Source organism: Aquarana catesbeiana, linkage group LG01 (genome assembly GCF_042186555.1).
Source record: "Aquarana catesbeiana isolate 2022-GZ linkage group LG01, ASM4218655v1, whole genome shotgun sequence".
Lineage (NCBI taxonomy): Eukaryota > Metazoa > Chordata > Amphibia > Anura > Ranidae > Aquarana > Aquarana catesbeiana.
In genome coordinates this window covers 119,539,298-119,554,951 of record NC_133324.1, presented here as the reverse complement: position 1 = coordinate 119,554,951, position 15,654 = coordinate 119,539,298, and the positions used below count along the sequence as shown (strand labels likewise).

At 41.4% G+C, this 15,654-nt stretch overlaps 1 long non-coding RNA gene across 1 annotated transcript in view; it reads right to left on the bottom strand.

Moving 5' to 3' along the window:
• The window catches only part of LOC141111829 (uncharacterized), a 131,044-nt gene extending 116,044 nt beyond the window's left edge, over window positions 1-15,000 (bottom strand). The window contains exon 1 of the long non-coding RNA XR_012236499.1: window positions 14,388-15,000. This is a non-coding gene — a long non-coding RNA (uncharacterized lncRNA). The remainder of the gene's footprint in view (window positions 1-14,387) is intronic.
• Window positions 15,001-15,654: the final 654 nt, after the last annotated feature.

Below are 15,654 nucleotides of genomic sequence, written 5' to 3'. Positions count from 1 at the left end.
ATCAATGCAAAAAAAAGTTTTAAAAATGGACGGTTTTTGGGGAGCAGTGATTTTAATAGTGCTTAAAGTGAAACAATAAAAGTGTAATATCCCTTTAAATTTCATACCTGGGGGATGTCTATAGTATGCCTGTAAAGGGGCGCATGTTTCCCGTTTTTAGAACAGTCTGACAGCAAAATGACATTTCAAAGGAAAAAAAGTCATTTAAATGTACTCACGGCTATTAATGAATTGCCGGTCCGACAATACACATAAAAGTTCATTGATAAAAACGGCATGGGAATTCCCCACAGGGGAACCCCGAACCAAAATTTAAAAAAAAATGATGTGGGGGGTCCCCCTAAATTCCATACCAGGCCCTTCAGGTCTGGTATGGATATTAAGGGGAACCCCGGCCAAAATTTAAAAAAAAAAATGGCGTGGGGTCCCCCCTCAAAATCTATACCAGACCCTTCAGGTCTGGTATGGATTTTAAGGGGAACCCCGTGCCAAAAAAAATGGCGTGGGGTCCCCCTAAAAATCCATACCAGACCCTTTATGGTTGAACTGGATGGACTTGTGTCTTTTTCAACCTGAGTAACTATGTAACTATGTAACTATGTAACCCTTATCCGAGCACACAACCTGGCAGGCCGCAGGAAAAGAGGGGCCACGTACCAGGCCACATGCCCTTGGGAGGGTGCTTTGGGGTAGCCCCCCAAAACACCTTGTCCCTATGTTGATGAGGACAAGGGCCTCATCCCCACAACCCTTGGCCGGTGGTTGTGGGGGTCTGCGGGCGGGGGGCTTATCGGAATCTGGAAGCCCCCTTTAACAAGGGGACCCCCAGATCCCGGCCCTCCCCCCTGTGTGAAATGGTAAGGGGGTACAAAAGTACCCCTACCATTTCACAAAAAAACTGTCAAAAATGTTAAAAATGACAAGAGACAGTTTTTGACAATTCCTTTATTTAAATGCTTCTTCTTTCTTCTATCTTCTTTCTTTTATCTTCCTTCGGTTTCTTCCTCCATCTTCTTCTTCTTCTGGTTCTTCTGGTTCTTCCTCCGGTGTTCTCGTCCAGCATCTTCCTCCGCGGCGGCAGCGTCTTCTTCCCTTCTACTCCTCAGGCCGCTCCGCATCCATGATGGCATGGAGGGAGGCTCCCGCTGTGTGACGCTTCTCTCTTCATCTTTTTCTCTTCATCTGTTTCTCTTCATCTTCTTCTCTTCATCTTCTTCTCTTCATCTTCTTGTCTTCATCTTCTTTTCGGGCCGCTCCGCATCCATGATGGCATGGAGGAAGGCTCCCGCTGTGTGACGCTTCTCCTCTTCTGACGGTTCTTTAATGGGGGGCGGAGCCACCCGGTGACCCCGCCCCCTCTGACGCAAGGGGACTTGACGGGGACTTCCCTGTGGCATTCCCCGTGACGTCAGAAGGGCCCCTCTGACGTCACGGGGAATGCCGCAGGGAAGTCTGTCAAGTCCCCGTGCGTCAGAGGGGGCGGGGTCACCGGGTGGCCCTGCCCCTGTTATTTAAGAACCGTCAGAAGAGGAGAAGCGTCACACAGCGGGAGCCTCCCCCCATGCCATCATGGATGCGGAGCAGCCCGAAAAGAAGATGAAGACAAGAAGATGAAGAGAAGAAGATGAAGAAAAAAAGATGAAGAGAGAAGAGTCACACAGTGGGAGCCTCCCTCCATGCCATCATGGATGCGGAGCGGCCCGAGGAGAAGAAGGGAAGAAGACGCCGACGCCGTGGAGGAAGATGCTAGACGAGAACACCGGAGGAAGAACCAGAAGAACCAGAAGAAGAAGAAGATGGAGGAAGAAACCGAAGAAGAAAGAAGATAGAAGATAGAAGAAAGAAGAAGCATTTAAATAAAGGAATTGTCAAAAACTCTCTTGTCATTTTTTTTGACAGTTTTTTTGTGAAATGGTAGGCCCTTACCATTTCACACAGGGGGGAGGGCCGGGATCTGGGGATCCCCTTGTTAAAGGGGGCTACCAGATTCCGATAAGCCCCCCACCCGCAGACCCCCACAACTACCGGCCAAGGGTTGTGGGGATGAGGGACATGGGGACAAGGTGTTTTGGGGGGCTACCCCAAAGCACCCTCCCGATGTTGAGGGCATGTGGCCTGGTACGGTTCAGGAGGGGGGGCGCTCTCTCTTCCCCCCCTCTTTTCCTGTGGCCTGCCAGGTTGCGTGCTGGAATAAGGGTCTGGTATGGATTTTTGGGGGGACCCCACGCCGATTTTTTTTTAAATTTTGGTTCGGGGTTCCCCTTAAAATCCATACCTGAAGGGTCTGGTATGGAATTTAGGGGGACCCCCACATCATTTATTTTTTTAATTTTGGTTCAGGGTTCCCCTGTGGGGAATTCCCATGCTGTTTTTATCAATGAACTTTTATGTGTATTGTCGGACCGGCGATTCATTAATAGCCGCGAGTACTTTTAAATGACTTTTTTTCCTTTGAAATGTAATTTTGCTGTCAGACTGTTCTAAACACGGGAAACATGCGCCTCTTTACAGGCATACTATAGACACCCCCCAGGTACGAAATTTAAAGGAATATTATACTTTTATTGTTTCACTTTAAGCATTATTAAAATCACTGCTCCTGAAAAAATGGCCGTTTTTAAAACTTTTTTTTTGCATTGATCCATGTCCCCTGGGGTAGAACCCAGGTCCCCAAACACTTTTTATGACAATACCATGAATATAAGCCTTTAAAATTAGCACTTTTGATATCTCCCATAGACTTTTAAAGGGTGTTCCGCGGCATTCGAATTTGCCGCGAACACCCCAAATTGTTCGCTGTTCAGCGAACTGGCAAACAGCCGATGTTTGAGTCGAACATGAGTTCGACTCGAACTCGAAGCTCATCCCTAGTCCTATCACACATTTTCCGTTGGAAAATCCGACCGTGTGTACAGGGCATTAGAATTTATCCTTCCTTGTCCCATGGGAGACTTGCCTTAGACTTACTTTTTCCCCCTCTTGGCGTACTAGTAATTTGAGCACATTTGAGCTCTATAGTGTGGTACACCAGGTAGGCTTTTTTCAACTATAAACTTACCGTTTTAGCATTATTCCTCGACCTGTTTCCCCTTCCCCCATTCTCCCCTTCTTTCCCTCCCCCCTTCAATCCTTTTTTCCCCCCTTCCACCCCTCATCTTTTCCTTCTTCTCCCCCCTTTTCCCCACCCCCCTCCCCCCTTTCCCCCTCCTGTCCCCTCCTATCTCCTTTCCCCCCTTCCTCCTTTCCCCCCTCTCCCTCTCATCTATTCTTCTCCCCGCCCTCTTCCTGCTTCCCCCCTTTCCCCTCTGTTTTTCCTACCTTTCCTCTTTCCTCCTCCCGCCCCTCCTTATCCCTCCCCCTTTCCTCCCCTCCCCCACCCCTTTCCCACTCCCCCCACCCCCTCTTTTCTTTATTGCTTTCAACCCCCCCTCCCTCCCTTCCCTTTCTCCTTTACTCCCACCAGCCTGGTATCACAACAATTTAATATCCATCTGTATATATATTTTTATTTAGATATATTTTTATCCGCCTAAATCCCCCATGTCCGCCATGGGGGGGATCCTACAGTGATTGAAGCATGCTTCTGGCCTTGGACTCCTAGGTAAGCGACTGCACTTGGACCCTTTCTGTATCTGTTCTATATATTTTTCTTGATATATCCCCATTGTAAATGTATTTTTTCTATATAGCGTTGCCATCCTTTGTACAGGTTTTCAAATATGTTATTTACCTTATAGATTTATCCTCCTGATGAAGTGATTTTTTGTAAAACTGGTAGAGGATTATATAATCTGTGAGAAATTTCCATAACCAGAAATTTACCTGGAAGTCTCCAAGTATATGTATACTGTATTGACTTTCTTTCCTTCTTTTATCTATTGATTCTTTGTAATCATATGTGTGTTTTTTATATGTAATAAATAATAATTTTTTTTCAAAGTCTATTTGTGCTCATTGGTACCGAGATAGTCCATTTTCCCCTGTTTTTGTAGGAAGACAGCCTCAGCAACTGTCTCTACTTCCCTCCTTTTTGCATACAATTTTTGAAGGATGGTACTTTTATTCTGCCTATGTATAAGGTTTCAACTTTGAGGCAAACTTACAATATTCTCCGCCATTTTGTTGCAGGTTGAAGGAGCAGGTAATGGTCTGGTCACCATTTTATTGGAAATACGGGCGTGGACTACTGTAGAAAAATGTACATATGGATGCATAGCGCGATGTCCCCAATTGCCAAAATCAAACGAATTACCCCAATTGAAATATAGGCAATATAGTGCAACTCTATAAGTAAAAAAATTAATTGACTAATAAAAACGAATGTAATGTAATTAACATTGATGGTTTAGGAAGGGAATATAGTTACTAAGTCATAATTTAAGAGTATGGATAGAAACAGCTATATCCCTCTCTCTAGTTTTCATAACTCGCTTTGGCTTAAAAATATCTCGAAAGGAAAATTTGTGCAAACGCCGAGAAACTGTAGTAATGTGTCTGAATATTTTTCACAAAGTAACATTTTAAAAGGGAGATTTCTACAGAAACGATACAATGGATACAAGGATACAATGAAGCAGAGTTGGATACATTGATCCAAAAAGTAGCACAAATAGATAGACTTGCTTTGCTAACTACAAAAAGGAAAGATACAGAACCAAACTTCTCTTGCCTCTTTATCACCAATTTCTCCACCCAGATTAGGAGAAAAATTAAACGTCATTGGGGTATTCTTAAACAGGGCTCTGCTCTTAAACAAATTCTTCCAGATAGCCCACAAGTAGTCTTTAGGAGGCCCCCAAACCTGGGGGATAAAATCGAACCCAATATAATAAATCCTCCGAAAAAGGTAGAATTCTTTAATAGCATGACAGGGTTCTACACATGCACTAAATGTGTCATTTGTAAGGTTAATAGCAGAGACACAGGAAAAAGACCTTTTTTTTTTTACCTATAAAGTTTTTACCTATAAAGTTTTACCTATAAAGTTTTTTACCTATAGAGTTGCGCTATATCACATATATTTCATTTGGGGGAATTAGTTTGACTTTGGCAATTGGGGACATACTGCGCTATGTATCCATATGAGCGCTGTCCATTTTTTCACAATAGTTCATGGTCGTATCACCAATAAAATGCCGACTGGACCATTACCTGCTCCTTCAACCTAAAACAAAATGGCTGAGGTGCTATTTCCGGCTCCGTATCATTGGCAAAATGGCGGACCGAGTACTTCTGGTTTTTAATTTAGTTCAACTGATTACCATGTAATGGAGTACTTTTGAGAAGCTACATAAAGATGGTAGAGATTGACACTAGAGGACCCCTTGATAACGTCCTATTGGAGGAGACACCAGTGCTGACATCATGCTGCTGCTGCTCGATTCCAGGTTGGCAGCTGCTTCCAATGTAAGGATTTTAATGCTTTTTTTGGGTTTTATGTGTACATGCATCCATATTAAATATACTATACTATCAGGATTATTTCCGGCTCCTTGTGATCTTTATTTAGAATAGTAATACCCTACTTGTTGGATCAATGTTTCCAACTCTGCTTCATTGTATCCTTTCTGTAGAAATCTCCCTTTTAAAATGTTTGAAAGGGAAAAGGGAGTATAAATGGGCTACTCCAAGAACGCCCTAATTCACCAAGGTGTTTGGACTATTGCAGTACCCAAGTAAAGAGTAAGACAAGAATAAAATTACAATTTATTTTATTACAAAAAATTTTTTGCATAGTAATTCACAAAGACAACTTGAGAGTTATTACATAGTAAACAATCAAGCAAAAGTATTTAAAATATCAATAAATGAAACCCCCATGGGTGGATGAAGGCATAGTGATGTGAAAGAGGACGTTGGCCTCAACAGTTTCGTGACCAATGCCGCTTCCTCAGGAGGCGTCCAATTATAACATTGCAAAACATAGTCAGAATTACAACAAAACAATAATACATAAGGTTCACTGATATTACATGGTAAGCTTGGAGTATTAAAGCAGTATGTAACATGACTCAACATCACTTGCCCTGGTGGGCAAAAAAACAGCAATTTTGAGACACCCACTGGGGTGTTCCCCCTGGGGGCGGGCAAGTGGGGCTATTTAAGATGGACTGTAAATAACTAACGTACTAGATTAGTGTAATAAACCAGGCTAAACTCTGAGACACTCAGGACTGAGAATTAGAACAAGAAGAGGAATAGAAAACCGGAGATGGAAAAAGAAGAAAGGGAAGGGGAGGGCATATCTTCTTCTTTCTTCCTTTCCCTTTCTTCTTTTTCCTTCTCCAGTTTTCTATTCCTCTTCTTCTTCTAATTCTAAAAAATTCTAAAAAATTATTGACCCGCCCATTTTTTGTGCGATACTGCACTGCGCTATTTTAACTGACAATTGCGTGGTCGTGCGACGTTGTACCCAAACAAAATGTATGTCGTTTTTTTCCCACAAGTAGAGCTTGCATTTGGTGGTATTTGATTTTCTATTTTTTGCGCTATAAGCAAAAAATTACTGACAATTTTGAAAAATAAAACACTATTTTTTTACTTTCTACTATAAAACACATCCAATAAAAAAATGTAAAAAATCTAACTTCTTCATAAATTTGTATTCTGCTACATGTTTTTGGTAAAAAAAAAAAAACAATAAACGTATATTGATTGGTTTACGTGAATGTTATAGCATCTACAAACTATGGAATATATACTGGAATTTTTTTCTGTTTGTTTTTATTGTATACTAATAATGACAGTGATTTATAGCAGGACTGCGATATTGCGGCAGACATTCTGACACTGACACTTTTGACACTTTGCCTGGAGCTAGTGACACTAATACAGTGATCAGGGCTAAAAATATGTACTGTCACTGGGTGATGTTATTGACCACATATGGTTATGACCATATGTAGTCAATGACATCAGCCAGCATGGTTGGCTGGTTTATTACCATTCAGCACTGGCCAAGAAATTGTAATTTACAGTGGGGGTGTTGGAGGGAGAGGATCGTTGTAGTGAGGGTCATTGAGTCTACAGGTTGTAAGGGTGGGATCACTCTTTCTGAATGATGATCTGCATCTCCATCATAACTGATATTGGAATTCATTCATGAGACAATATTTACTTACTATTTTATTTTAATAAAGGACACTTTCAATGTTGTATGTGCATTTATTTAGTTTTAAATTATTTTTATAAATGAATAACAAGGGTACTATGTATCCAGTACTTATTCATGCGGGGGTGTATCTGGGGGGGGGGGGGGTGCTCTACTTTATATAAGGATTCTAGATTCCAATAAGTCCCCCTGCAGACTTTTACATTCCCCAGGATAGGGAAGCTCTAATGTGGGCAGTATGCACATCCCACATTCCCTCAGTGGGCAGTTCTTGTTGGTCACCAGCAGGACTACACAGTGCACCGAATAGGAAAATCATAAAGGTTTGTTGTGCCTGTAGGTGTACTGTGCATCTGCATCTAAGCTTTTTCAGCAGTAGCAGCAGTGTGCATCCTAGGGTGACCTCTGCATAGACTTATACTTACACTTAAAGAGGAAGTAAACTTCCATTGATTATGTGTACCTATAGATAATCCTATAATAAGGCTTACCTATAGGTACTGTAAATATCTCCTAAACGTTCACCGTTTAGGAGGTATTTACTTTAAATGCAGCCGATGATGCCATTGGCGTATGTGCCGTTTCCTCAGAGCCCTGTGCAGTGACGCCTCACAGTCACACAGCCGGAGTTTGCGGACCCGGAAGGCGAAGATGGATAGGTAGGTTTTAAGTTTAACGAAAAGAAACAGAATGCTGTTATAAAAATACCCTTAATCTAACTAACATGGGGTGTACCAGCAAAAATCCTTTTTTTGATATTGGGTTTACACGCATTTTAATAGAGCAAGCCCTCTGAAGGGCTCTGTCCAATGTTTAAGTGAGAGCCTGAAAGAATACAACTAATGCTGTTCTCTCTGAGCATCCTTTTTATATGCTAATAATATACAGTATATATATCCAGATATACTGTAAAATATCAGATTCAAAATATAATTTGTATAAACTTTGTATTGAAGAAAAATAAAATTTGATCTATTAAAAAATGGATCAAATTTAAAGCCCATAGCTAAACCTTTCTTTTGCCATGGCTAAAGTTTATTCCAGCCTTGGTGTTTGTCAATTGCATATACTGTAGGTTTTATTGGATTGAAACAAGTGGAATGTGTTGTATCACAGAAATTGTCCTTGGTTATTTCTGCCAATTCATTTTTTCCTAACTCAAGCCAGATTGGCAAAAAAGATAATGCCACATTTCTTCCAGTTCATCGTGTTCCTGCCAAGCTGAGAAAAAGAAACAGTACGATGTGGAAAATACATGTCTAATTTGAAGCTGACCTCACTATAGATCTGACTTGTGAATAGGTCACTAAAAAACAAAAAATGTAATTACTTATCTGAATTTCTGTTGTTGATAAAGCATGTCATAGGTTTTTATTTTTAACATTTACTCAAATAAAATTGGGATTTTGCAGAAGCAGAACAAATATTCCCCATGCAGAGCCCCCCCCCGTATTTGTTACTTCGAAGGATGTTGAGAGTTTATACTTTCCACAATAGACAGAACAGATCATAATACTCCTAGCGATTGTGAGAGGAAAAGTAACAATGGACTAAGGTACATCAAAAATCCAATTACTAAAACCAGATAATGGCTTTGCAATGATACAAAACTAAAATAAAAAAAACAATCAGCGCAAGAAAATATCAAACCAATAAGATGGAAATGCAAGCTAAGCACTAAAGGCAATTTTAACAATACCGTTACATAAAAAAATAAAAGAGAAGAAATGCAGCGCAAACCAATACTACATATGAACGTTTATAATAAACATATAGCTCAGAGAGAATCAAAAAGAGTCCATAAATGTACATGCGGTTAGAAAGAGCGTGACACATATGACATCCAGGTGACAAACGAGTTGGATCCCACCACCAAGGAACATAATGGGCCTCTCACCTCAATGTTGTAACCCCTGAGCTAACACACAGAGATTACACAATCTCTGTAAACAAGCAGGTTTTTAAGTGGTTGTAAACTCCAAAATGAAAAATGAGCAAAAGCATATCCTTCTATAGCAGGGGTCTCAAACTGATGGCCCTTCAGCTGTTGCAAAACTACAAGTCCCATCATGCCTCTCTCTGTGGGAGTCGTGCTTGTAACATGCTTGTCACACTTGTTGTTTCGCAAACAGCTGGAGGGCCACCAGTTTGAGACCCCTGTTCTATAGGGTGTACTCGTCTCAATCCAAAACACTAAATGTCATTTCTGGCAGCTCTGTCATTCCTCTGCTATCTGCATGAGTCGCTTCTGACAGTCTAACTTGATTGTCAGTCAATTACAACAGATGTCCCCCCTCCAGAACACAGCAGGTGATTGACAGCCTCAACTGTGCTTATTTCTAGGGGTGCAATGGATCGTCATCGATCCGTGATCCGATCCGCGGAGGTTGATCCGTACGGGACACCCGCGATCCGCGGAGCGCTCTGTGGCCTCGGCCATAGGAAAGGCCACGGCTTCGGCCTAGCTCTGGAGCGGCGGCCATCTTGGTACACCCGGCGGCCGTTTAGCACATGATCGCCCCGTCAAATGTCATGACGCCGGTTCCTCTCTCCCCTCTGTGTACTGATCTGTACAGCGGAGGGGAGAGATCGGATGGCAGCAGTGCCAATACTCTGCAATGCCCTGCCAATACTCTGCAATGCCCTGCCAATACTCTGCAATGCTCTGCTGCAATGCCCTGCCAATACTCTGCAATGCCCTGCCAATACTCTGCAATGCCCTGCTGCAATACCCTGCCAATACTCTGCAATACCCTGCTGCAATGCCCTGCCAATACTCTGCAATACCCTGCTGCAATGCCCTGCCAATACTCTGCAATGCCCTGCCAATACTCTGCAATGCCCTGACAAAACTCTGCAATGCCCTGCCAATACTCTACCATACCCTGCCAATACTCTGCCAATACTCTGCCATACCCTGCCAATACTCTGCCATACTCTGCCATACCCTGCCAATACTCTGCCATACCCTGCCAATACCCTGCCAATACCCTGCCAATATACTCTGCCAATACTCTGCCAATACTCTGCCAATAGGGAGATTGTGGATATTACAGTGGGGGAGATTTTTTTTTTGTTGATCCGAAAATGATCCGAACCTTGACTCCTGATCCGAGGAACGATACGAACCGTGAGTTTTTTGATCCGTTGCACCCCTACTTATTTCCCTATGAGGTTTTGTAGGCGGTGTCTTTTTCCTCCACTCAGCTCTCAGATTACACTTTTCTCTTCTCTCTATGCTATAGAGTGGGTAACATCAGATCCCTGCCCCCTGCCTCTGGACACTCAGAAATGCTGTGTAAAATGTGTGCTTCAGGAGCCTGTAGGGAAGAGAGAGCTGCAGATAAACAGGTACAACTTATGCAGGGGGATTAATTTCATGTCCGTGTATCACTTAAGACTTGTCATTTCAGTGGGTATATGTAAGGGTTTACAACCACTTTAATTAACTCCGGAAAACTTGGCTGCCCAATGACTAGAGCATGTTTTGCGATACGGCACTGCGTCGATTTAACTGACAATTGCGCAGTCGTGCGACGCTGTACCCAAAGAAAATTAACGTCCTTTTTTTCCCACAAATAGAGTTTTCTTTTGGTGGTATTTGATCATTTCTGTGTTTTTTTTTGCGCTATAAACAAAAAAGGAGCGACAATTTTAAAAAAAACACAATATTTTGTACTTTTTGCCATAATAAATATTCCCTTTTTTTTTAAAAAAGAAAAGCTAATTTTTTTCTCAGTTTAGGCCAATATGTATTCTTCTACATATTTTTTGTTAAAAAAATCCCAATAAGCATATATTGATTGGTTTGCACAAAAGTTATAGCGTCTACAAAATAGGGGATAGATTTATGGCATTTTTATTATTTTTTTACTAGTAATGGTGGCGATCTGTGATTTTTATTGTGACTGCGTCATTATGGCGGACACAATGGACACTTTTGACACATTTTTGAGACGATTGACAACTATACAGCTATCAGTGCTATAAAAATGCACTGATTACTGTATAAATGTCACTGGCAGGGAAGGGGTTAACACTAGGGGGCGATCAAGGGGTTAACTGTGTTCCCTGAGTGTTCTAACTATGGGGGGGGGGGGGGGACTGACTATAGGAGATGACAGATCGTGGTTCCTAGCTATTAGGAACTCACAATTTGCATCTCCTCTCAGAACAGAACAGGGATTTCTGTGTTTACACACACATGTCCCTGTTCTGCCTCTCGTGCTCGCGATTGCTTGTGGCTGGAGGTCATAGCAACGGCTGGTCACGAGCATCAGCACCCCCCAGTGCAGCAGGCGCGTGCGCCTGCTATCCCGCTTAAAAGGAGCCAAAGTATAGCTATGACGATCACCTTGTAAATGATCACCTTGTAAAACAATCCTTTCAATTTAAAACTGAAATGAAAGGCAAAACATTTGTCTATAGATATAAAAAAAAACATTATGAATATCTTTTCCCCCTTTTTATAAATGATCACATGCCCTCTGTTCTCAGCTACGCAAGAGCTGGGGAAGGAGAAGCAATAGCATACTGATCTTCCCAGTGAAAGGCTGTGTAGTGGGGGTGTGGCAGGACAAGTCTGATCATTGGAGGAGAGCAGGCAGATTTCCCAGCATAGCTAGAGAACTGACCACGCTGTGCTACCCTGCTTAGTGTGGTCAGTTTTTAATAGGAAAGCAGAGGGACTGGCAGGAACATCAGGGATTTCTCACAAAGGACGGAATACAAAGGAAACAGTATACTTTCTCTTACAAGTACATATCAGGAAGATGAAATTAGTTACATAGTTACATAGTAGGTGAGGTTGAAAAAAGACACAAGTCCATCAAGTCCAACCTATGTGTGTGATTATGTGTCAGTATTACATTGTATATCCCTGTATGTTGCGGTCGTTCAGGTGCTTATCTAATAGTTTCTTGAAACTATTGATGCTCCCCGCTGAAACCACCGCCTGTGTAAGGGAATTCCACATCCTTGCCACTCTTACAGTAAAAAAACCTCTATGTAGTTTAAGGTTAAACCTCTTTTCTTCTAATTTTAATGAGTGGCTACGAGTCTTATTAAACTCCCTTCCACTAAAAAGTTTTATCCCTATTGTGGGGTCACCAGTATGATATGTGTATATTGAAATCATATCCCCTCTCAAGCGTCTCTTCTCCAGAGAGAATAAGTTCAGTGCTCGCAATCTTTCCTCATAACTAATATCCTCCAGACCCTTTATTAGCTTTGTTGCCCTTCTTTGTACTCGCTCCATTTCCAGTACATCCTTCCTGAGGACTGGTGCCCAGAACTGGACAGCATACTCTAGGTGCGGCCGGAGCAGAGTCTTGTAGAGCGGGAGAATTATCGTGTTATCTCTGGAATCAATCCCCTTTTTAATGCATGCCGATATTCTGTTTGCTTTGTTAGCAGCAGCTTGGCATTGCATGCCATTGCTGAGCCTATCATCTACTAGGACCCCCAGGTCCTTTTCCATCCTAGATTCCCCCAGAGGTTCTCCCCCCCAGTGTATAGATTGCATTCATATTTTTGCCACCCAAATGCATTATTTTACATTTTTCTACATTGAACCTCATTTGCTGTGTAGTTGCCCACCCCATTAATTTGTTCAGATCTTTTTGCAAGGTTTCCACATCCTGTGGAGAAGTTATTGAGCTGCTTAGCTTAGTATCGTCCGCAAATACAGAGATTCAACTGTTTACCCCATCCTCCAGGTCGTTTATGAACAAAGTAAACAGGATTTGTCCAAGCACAGAACCCTGGGGGACCTCACTACCCACCCCTGACCATTCTGTGTACTCCCCATTTATCACCACCCTCTGAACTCGCCCTTGTAGCCAGTTTTCAATCCATTTACTCGCCCTATGGCCCATGCCAATGGACCTTAGTTTGTACAGTAAATGTTTATGGGGACCTGTGTCAAATGCTTTTGCAAAATCCAGATACACCACGTCTACGGGCCTTCCTTTATTTAGATGGCAACTCACCTCATCATAGAAGGTTAATAGAATGGTTTGGCAAGAACGATTCTTCATGAATCCATGCTGATTACTGCGAATGATACCATTCTCATTACTAAAATCTTGTATATAGTCCCTTATCATCCCCTCCAAGAGTTTACATATTACTGATATAAGGCTAACTGGTCTGTAATTCCCAAGGATGTATTTTGGACCCTTTTTAAATATTGGTGCTACATTGGCTTTTCTCCAATCAGCTGGTACCATTCCAGTCAGTAGACGATCTGTAAAAATTAGGAACAACGGTCTGGCAATTACTTGACTGAGTTCCCTAAGTACCCTCGGGTGCAAGCCACCTGGTCCCGGTTATTTATTAATGTTAAGTTTCCCAAGTCTAATTTTAATTCTGTCTTCTGTTAACCATAGAGGTGCTTCCTGTGTTGTGTCATGAGGATAAATACAGCAGTTTTGGTTACTGAAGCCCCTTGATTCCCTCGTGAAGACTGAGGAGAAGAATAAATTCAATAAATTCGCCATCTCCCCATCCTTTGTAACCAGATGTCCTTCCTCATTCTTTATGAGGCCAATATGGTCTGTCCTCCCTTTTTTACTGTTTACATACTTAAAGAATTTCTTGGGATTTTTTTTTGCTCTCCTCCGCTATGTGTCTTTTATGTTCTATCTTAACTGTCCTTATTGCACCCTTACATTTCTTGTTGCATTCTTTATAAAGTCTGAATGCTGATGATGATCCCTCAACCTTATATTTTTTTAAGGCTTTCTCCTTTGCTTTTATATGCATTTTTACTTTGGAGTCAAGCCATCCAGGACTTTTGGAGATCACAATATAGGGAGTGGCGCTGTTTTAGGAGTGTGACTGGAATTTAACAAAAAGTTCAAGTGTATAAATTAAATTAAATAAATTTTTTTTGGATATGATCCAGAAAATTATTTTACAGAAAAATCTTTTCTAATTTTAGTGAAAACACCTTAATAAGTGAAAAAATGCTTCTATATGTGCAAAAATCGCAAATACTAAACAACACCATTAAATAACATAAATATATCTGCACAGTAATAAATATAAAGTGATAGATGCCAAAGGCAGTGATTGTCAAACAATAGTGTATAAATGTGCAATAATCATACGCAGTAAAAAATCATTAATAGTGTGTCAAAATCGCAGCTCAAAATCAGAAAACCATATGTTATTTAGTGCAAAAATGTTCATAACAATTGTGCAAAAAGTTCTTCTTAGGTGTAAAGTGCCGTGCTGTAACAACTGGTGGTCCCCCCAATGTGGTTGTACTCACCGGAGCGCTCCACCCCTACAGGGGTACGAGCGTGTACTGTTGGTCCTGTCACTCCAGTTCCGCGGATGTCAGTTTCCTTCCTCGCGTCCCAATTCCGAAAACAGCTATACACACAGGGAGGTGGGGACTTCCTGTCCCTTGATGTATTAAAAGGTCCCCACTGGATATCCACTCCTCAGGAGATTTACAGCCTATATGGGGGGGGGTCTTCTGAACCGCGAGAGGCTGAACCTGACAGGATGGATGGATGGAGAAGAAAAAATAAATAAATAAAAATAAACTTTAAAAGGCGTCCTCGCTCCCTCCAGCACTGGAGCACTGGACTGTGGATGGGTCGGGAGGGGTTGAATTAGGCTCTCAGTAACATGCAGAGGGGCTGAGCCAGCTGCCAGTCCAGGCAACTGTAAAGTCTGAATCTTTCTGGAGCCTGGACTCGCTGAGAGAGATCAGCCGACAGCGGGCTTTAGCCCACTCTTGGCTGAAAACAGTTCATGGGAGTGCAGAACGAACTCTACTTCTGTGATCCATAGGAGAAGTACAGGGAGAATAGCTTTGACTATACTTCTCCTTTAAAGCTTTTAAGCATGTAGTAATCAACGTTCCTGGAGTTGGGCTATTTTCTTTCTTTTTTGACAATCTGACTTTTTTCTAAAAATAAAGGATAAAATGTTAGCTGTATTATGCCTAATGCTCGCAGCTGAAGGACAATAGGCTGTCTGTAATAAAGCTTGAATATCACTTGCATGTCTGTATAATAAGAAAATGCCTCTTCAGTACATGACATAATACTCTACTCGTTGGTCTGAAATCAAATTGATATTTGCAATGTGTTCAATTATAACTGCCAGCATAAAACTGAACTGTAAGTCAATGATTTTCAAGTGGCTGAAACTATAAATACATTAAATCATATGCAGACTTCTATATATAAAAAAAAATCAATTTTTTTATTATGAAACACAAAAAAGATAAAATTTCTGTTCATATTGGTGGCATGGATTTATGTTTATGTTTGTTGCTTTAGTTTAGCATTATTCTCTTAAAGGAGATGGCATTTCCATGTCACCTTTAGTGAAGAGTGGAGTGATTCTACAGAAGCTGCTTAGGTGAAATTTGCTTAAAAAAATCAATTTATTTTTCTTTATTTAGAGGATTTTTTGGGGGTATATTTAGCATTGTTTATTTTATTTAATTTAATGTTATTTGCATTTTGGGTTTTCCTTGTTTATGTGTATATTTGATACTTAATGTGTACTGTCAATGTAAT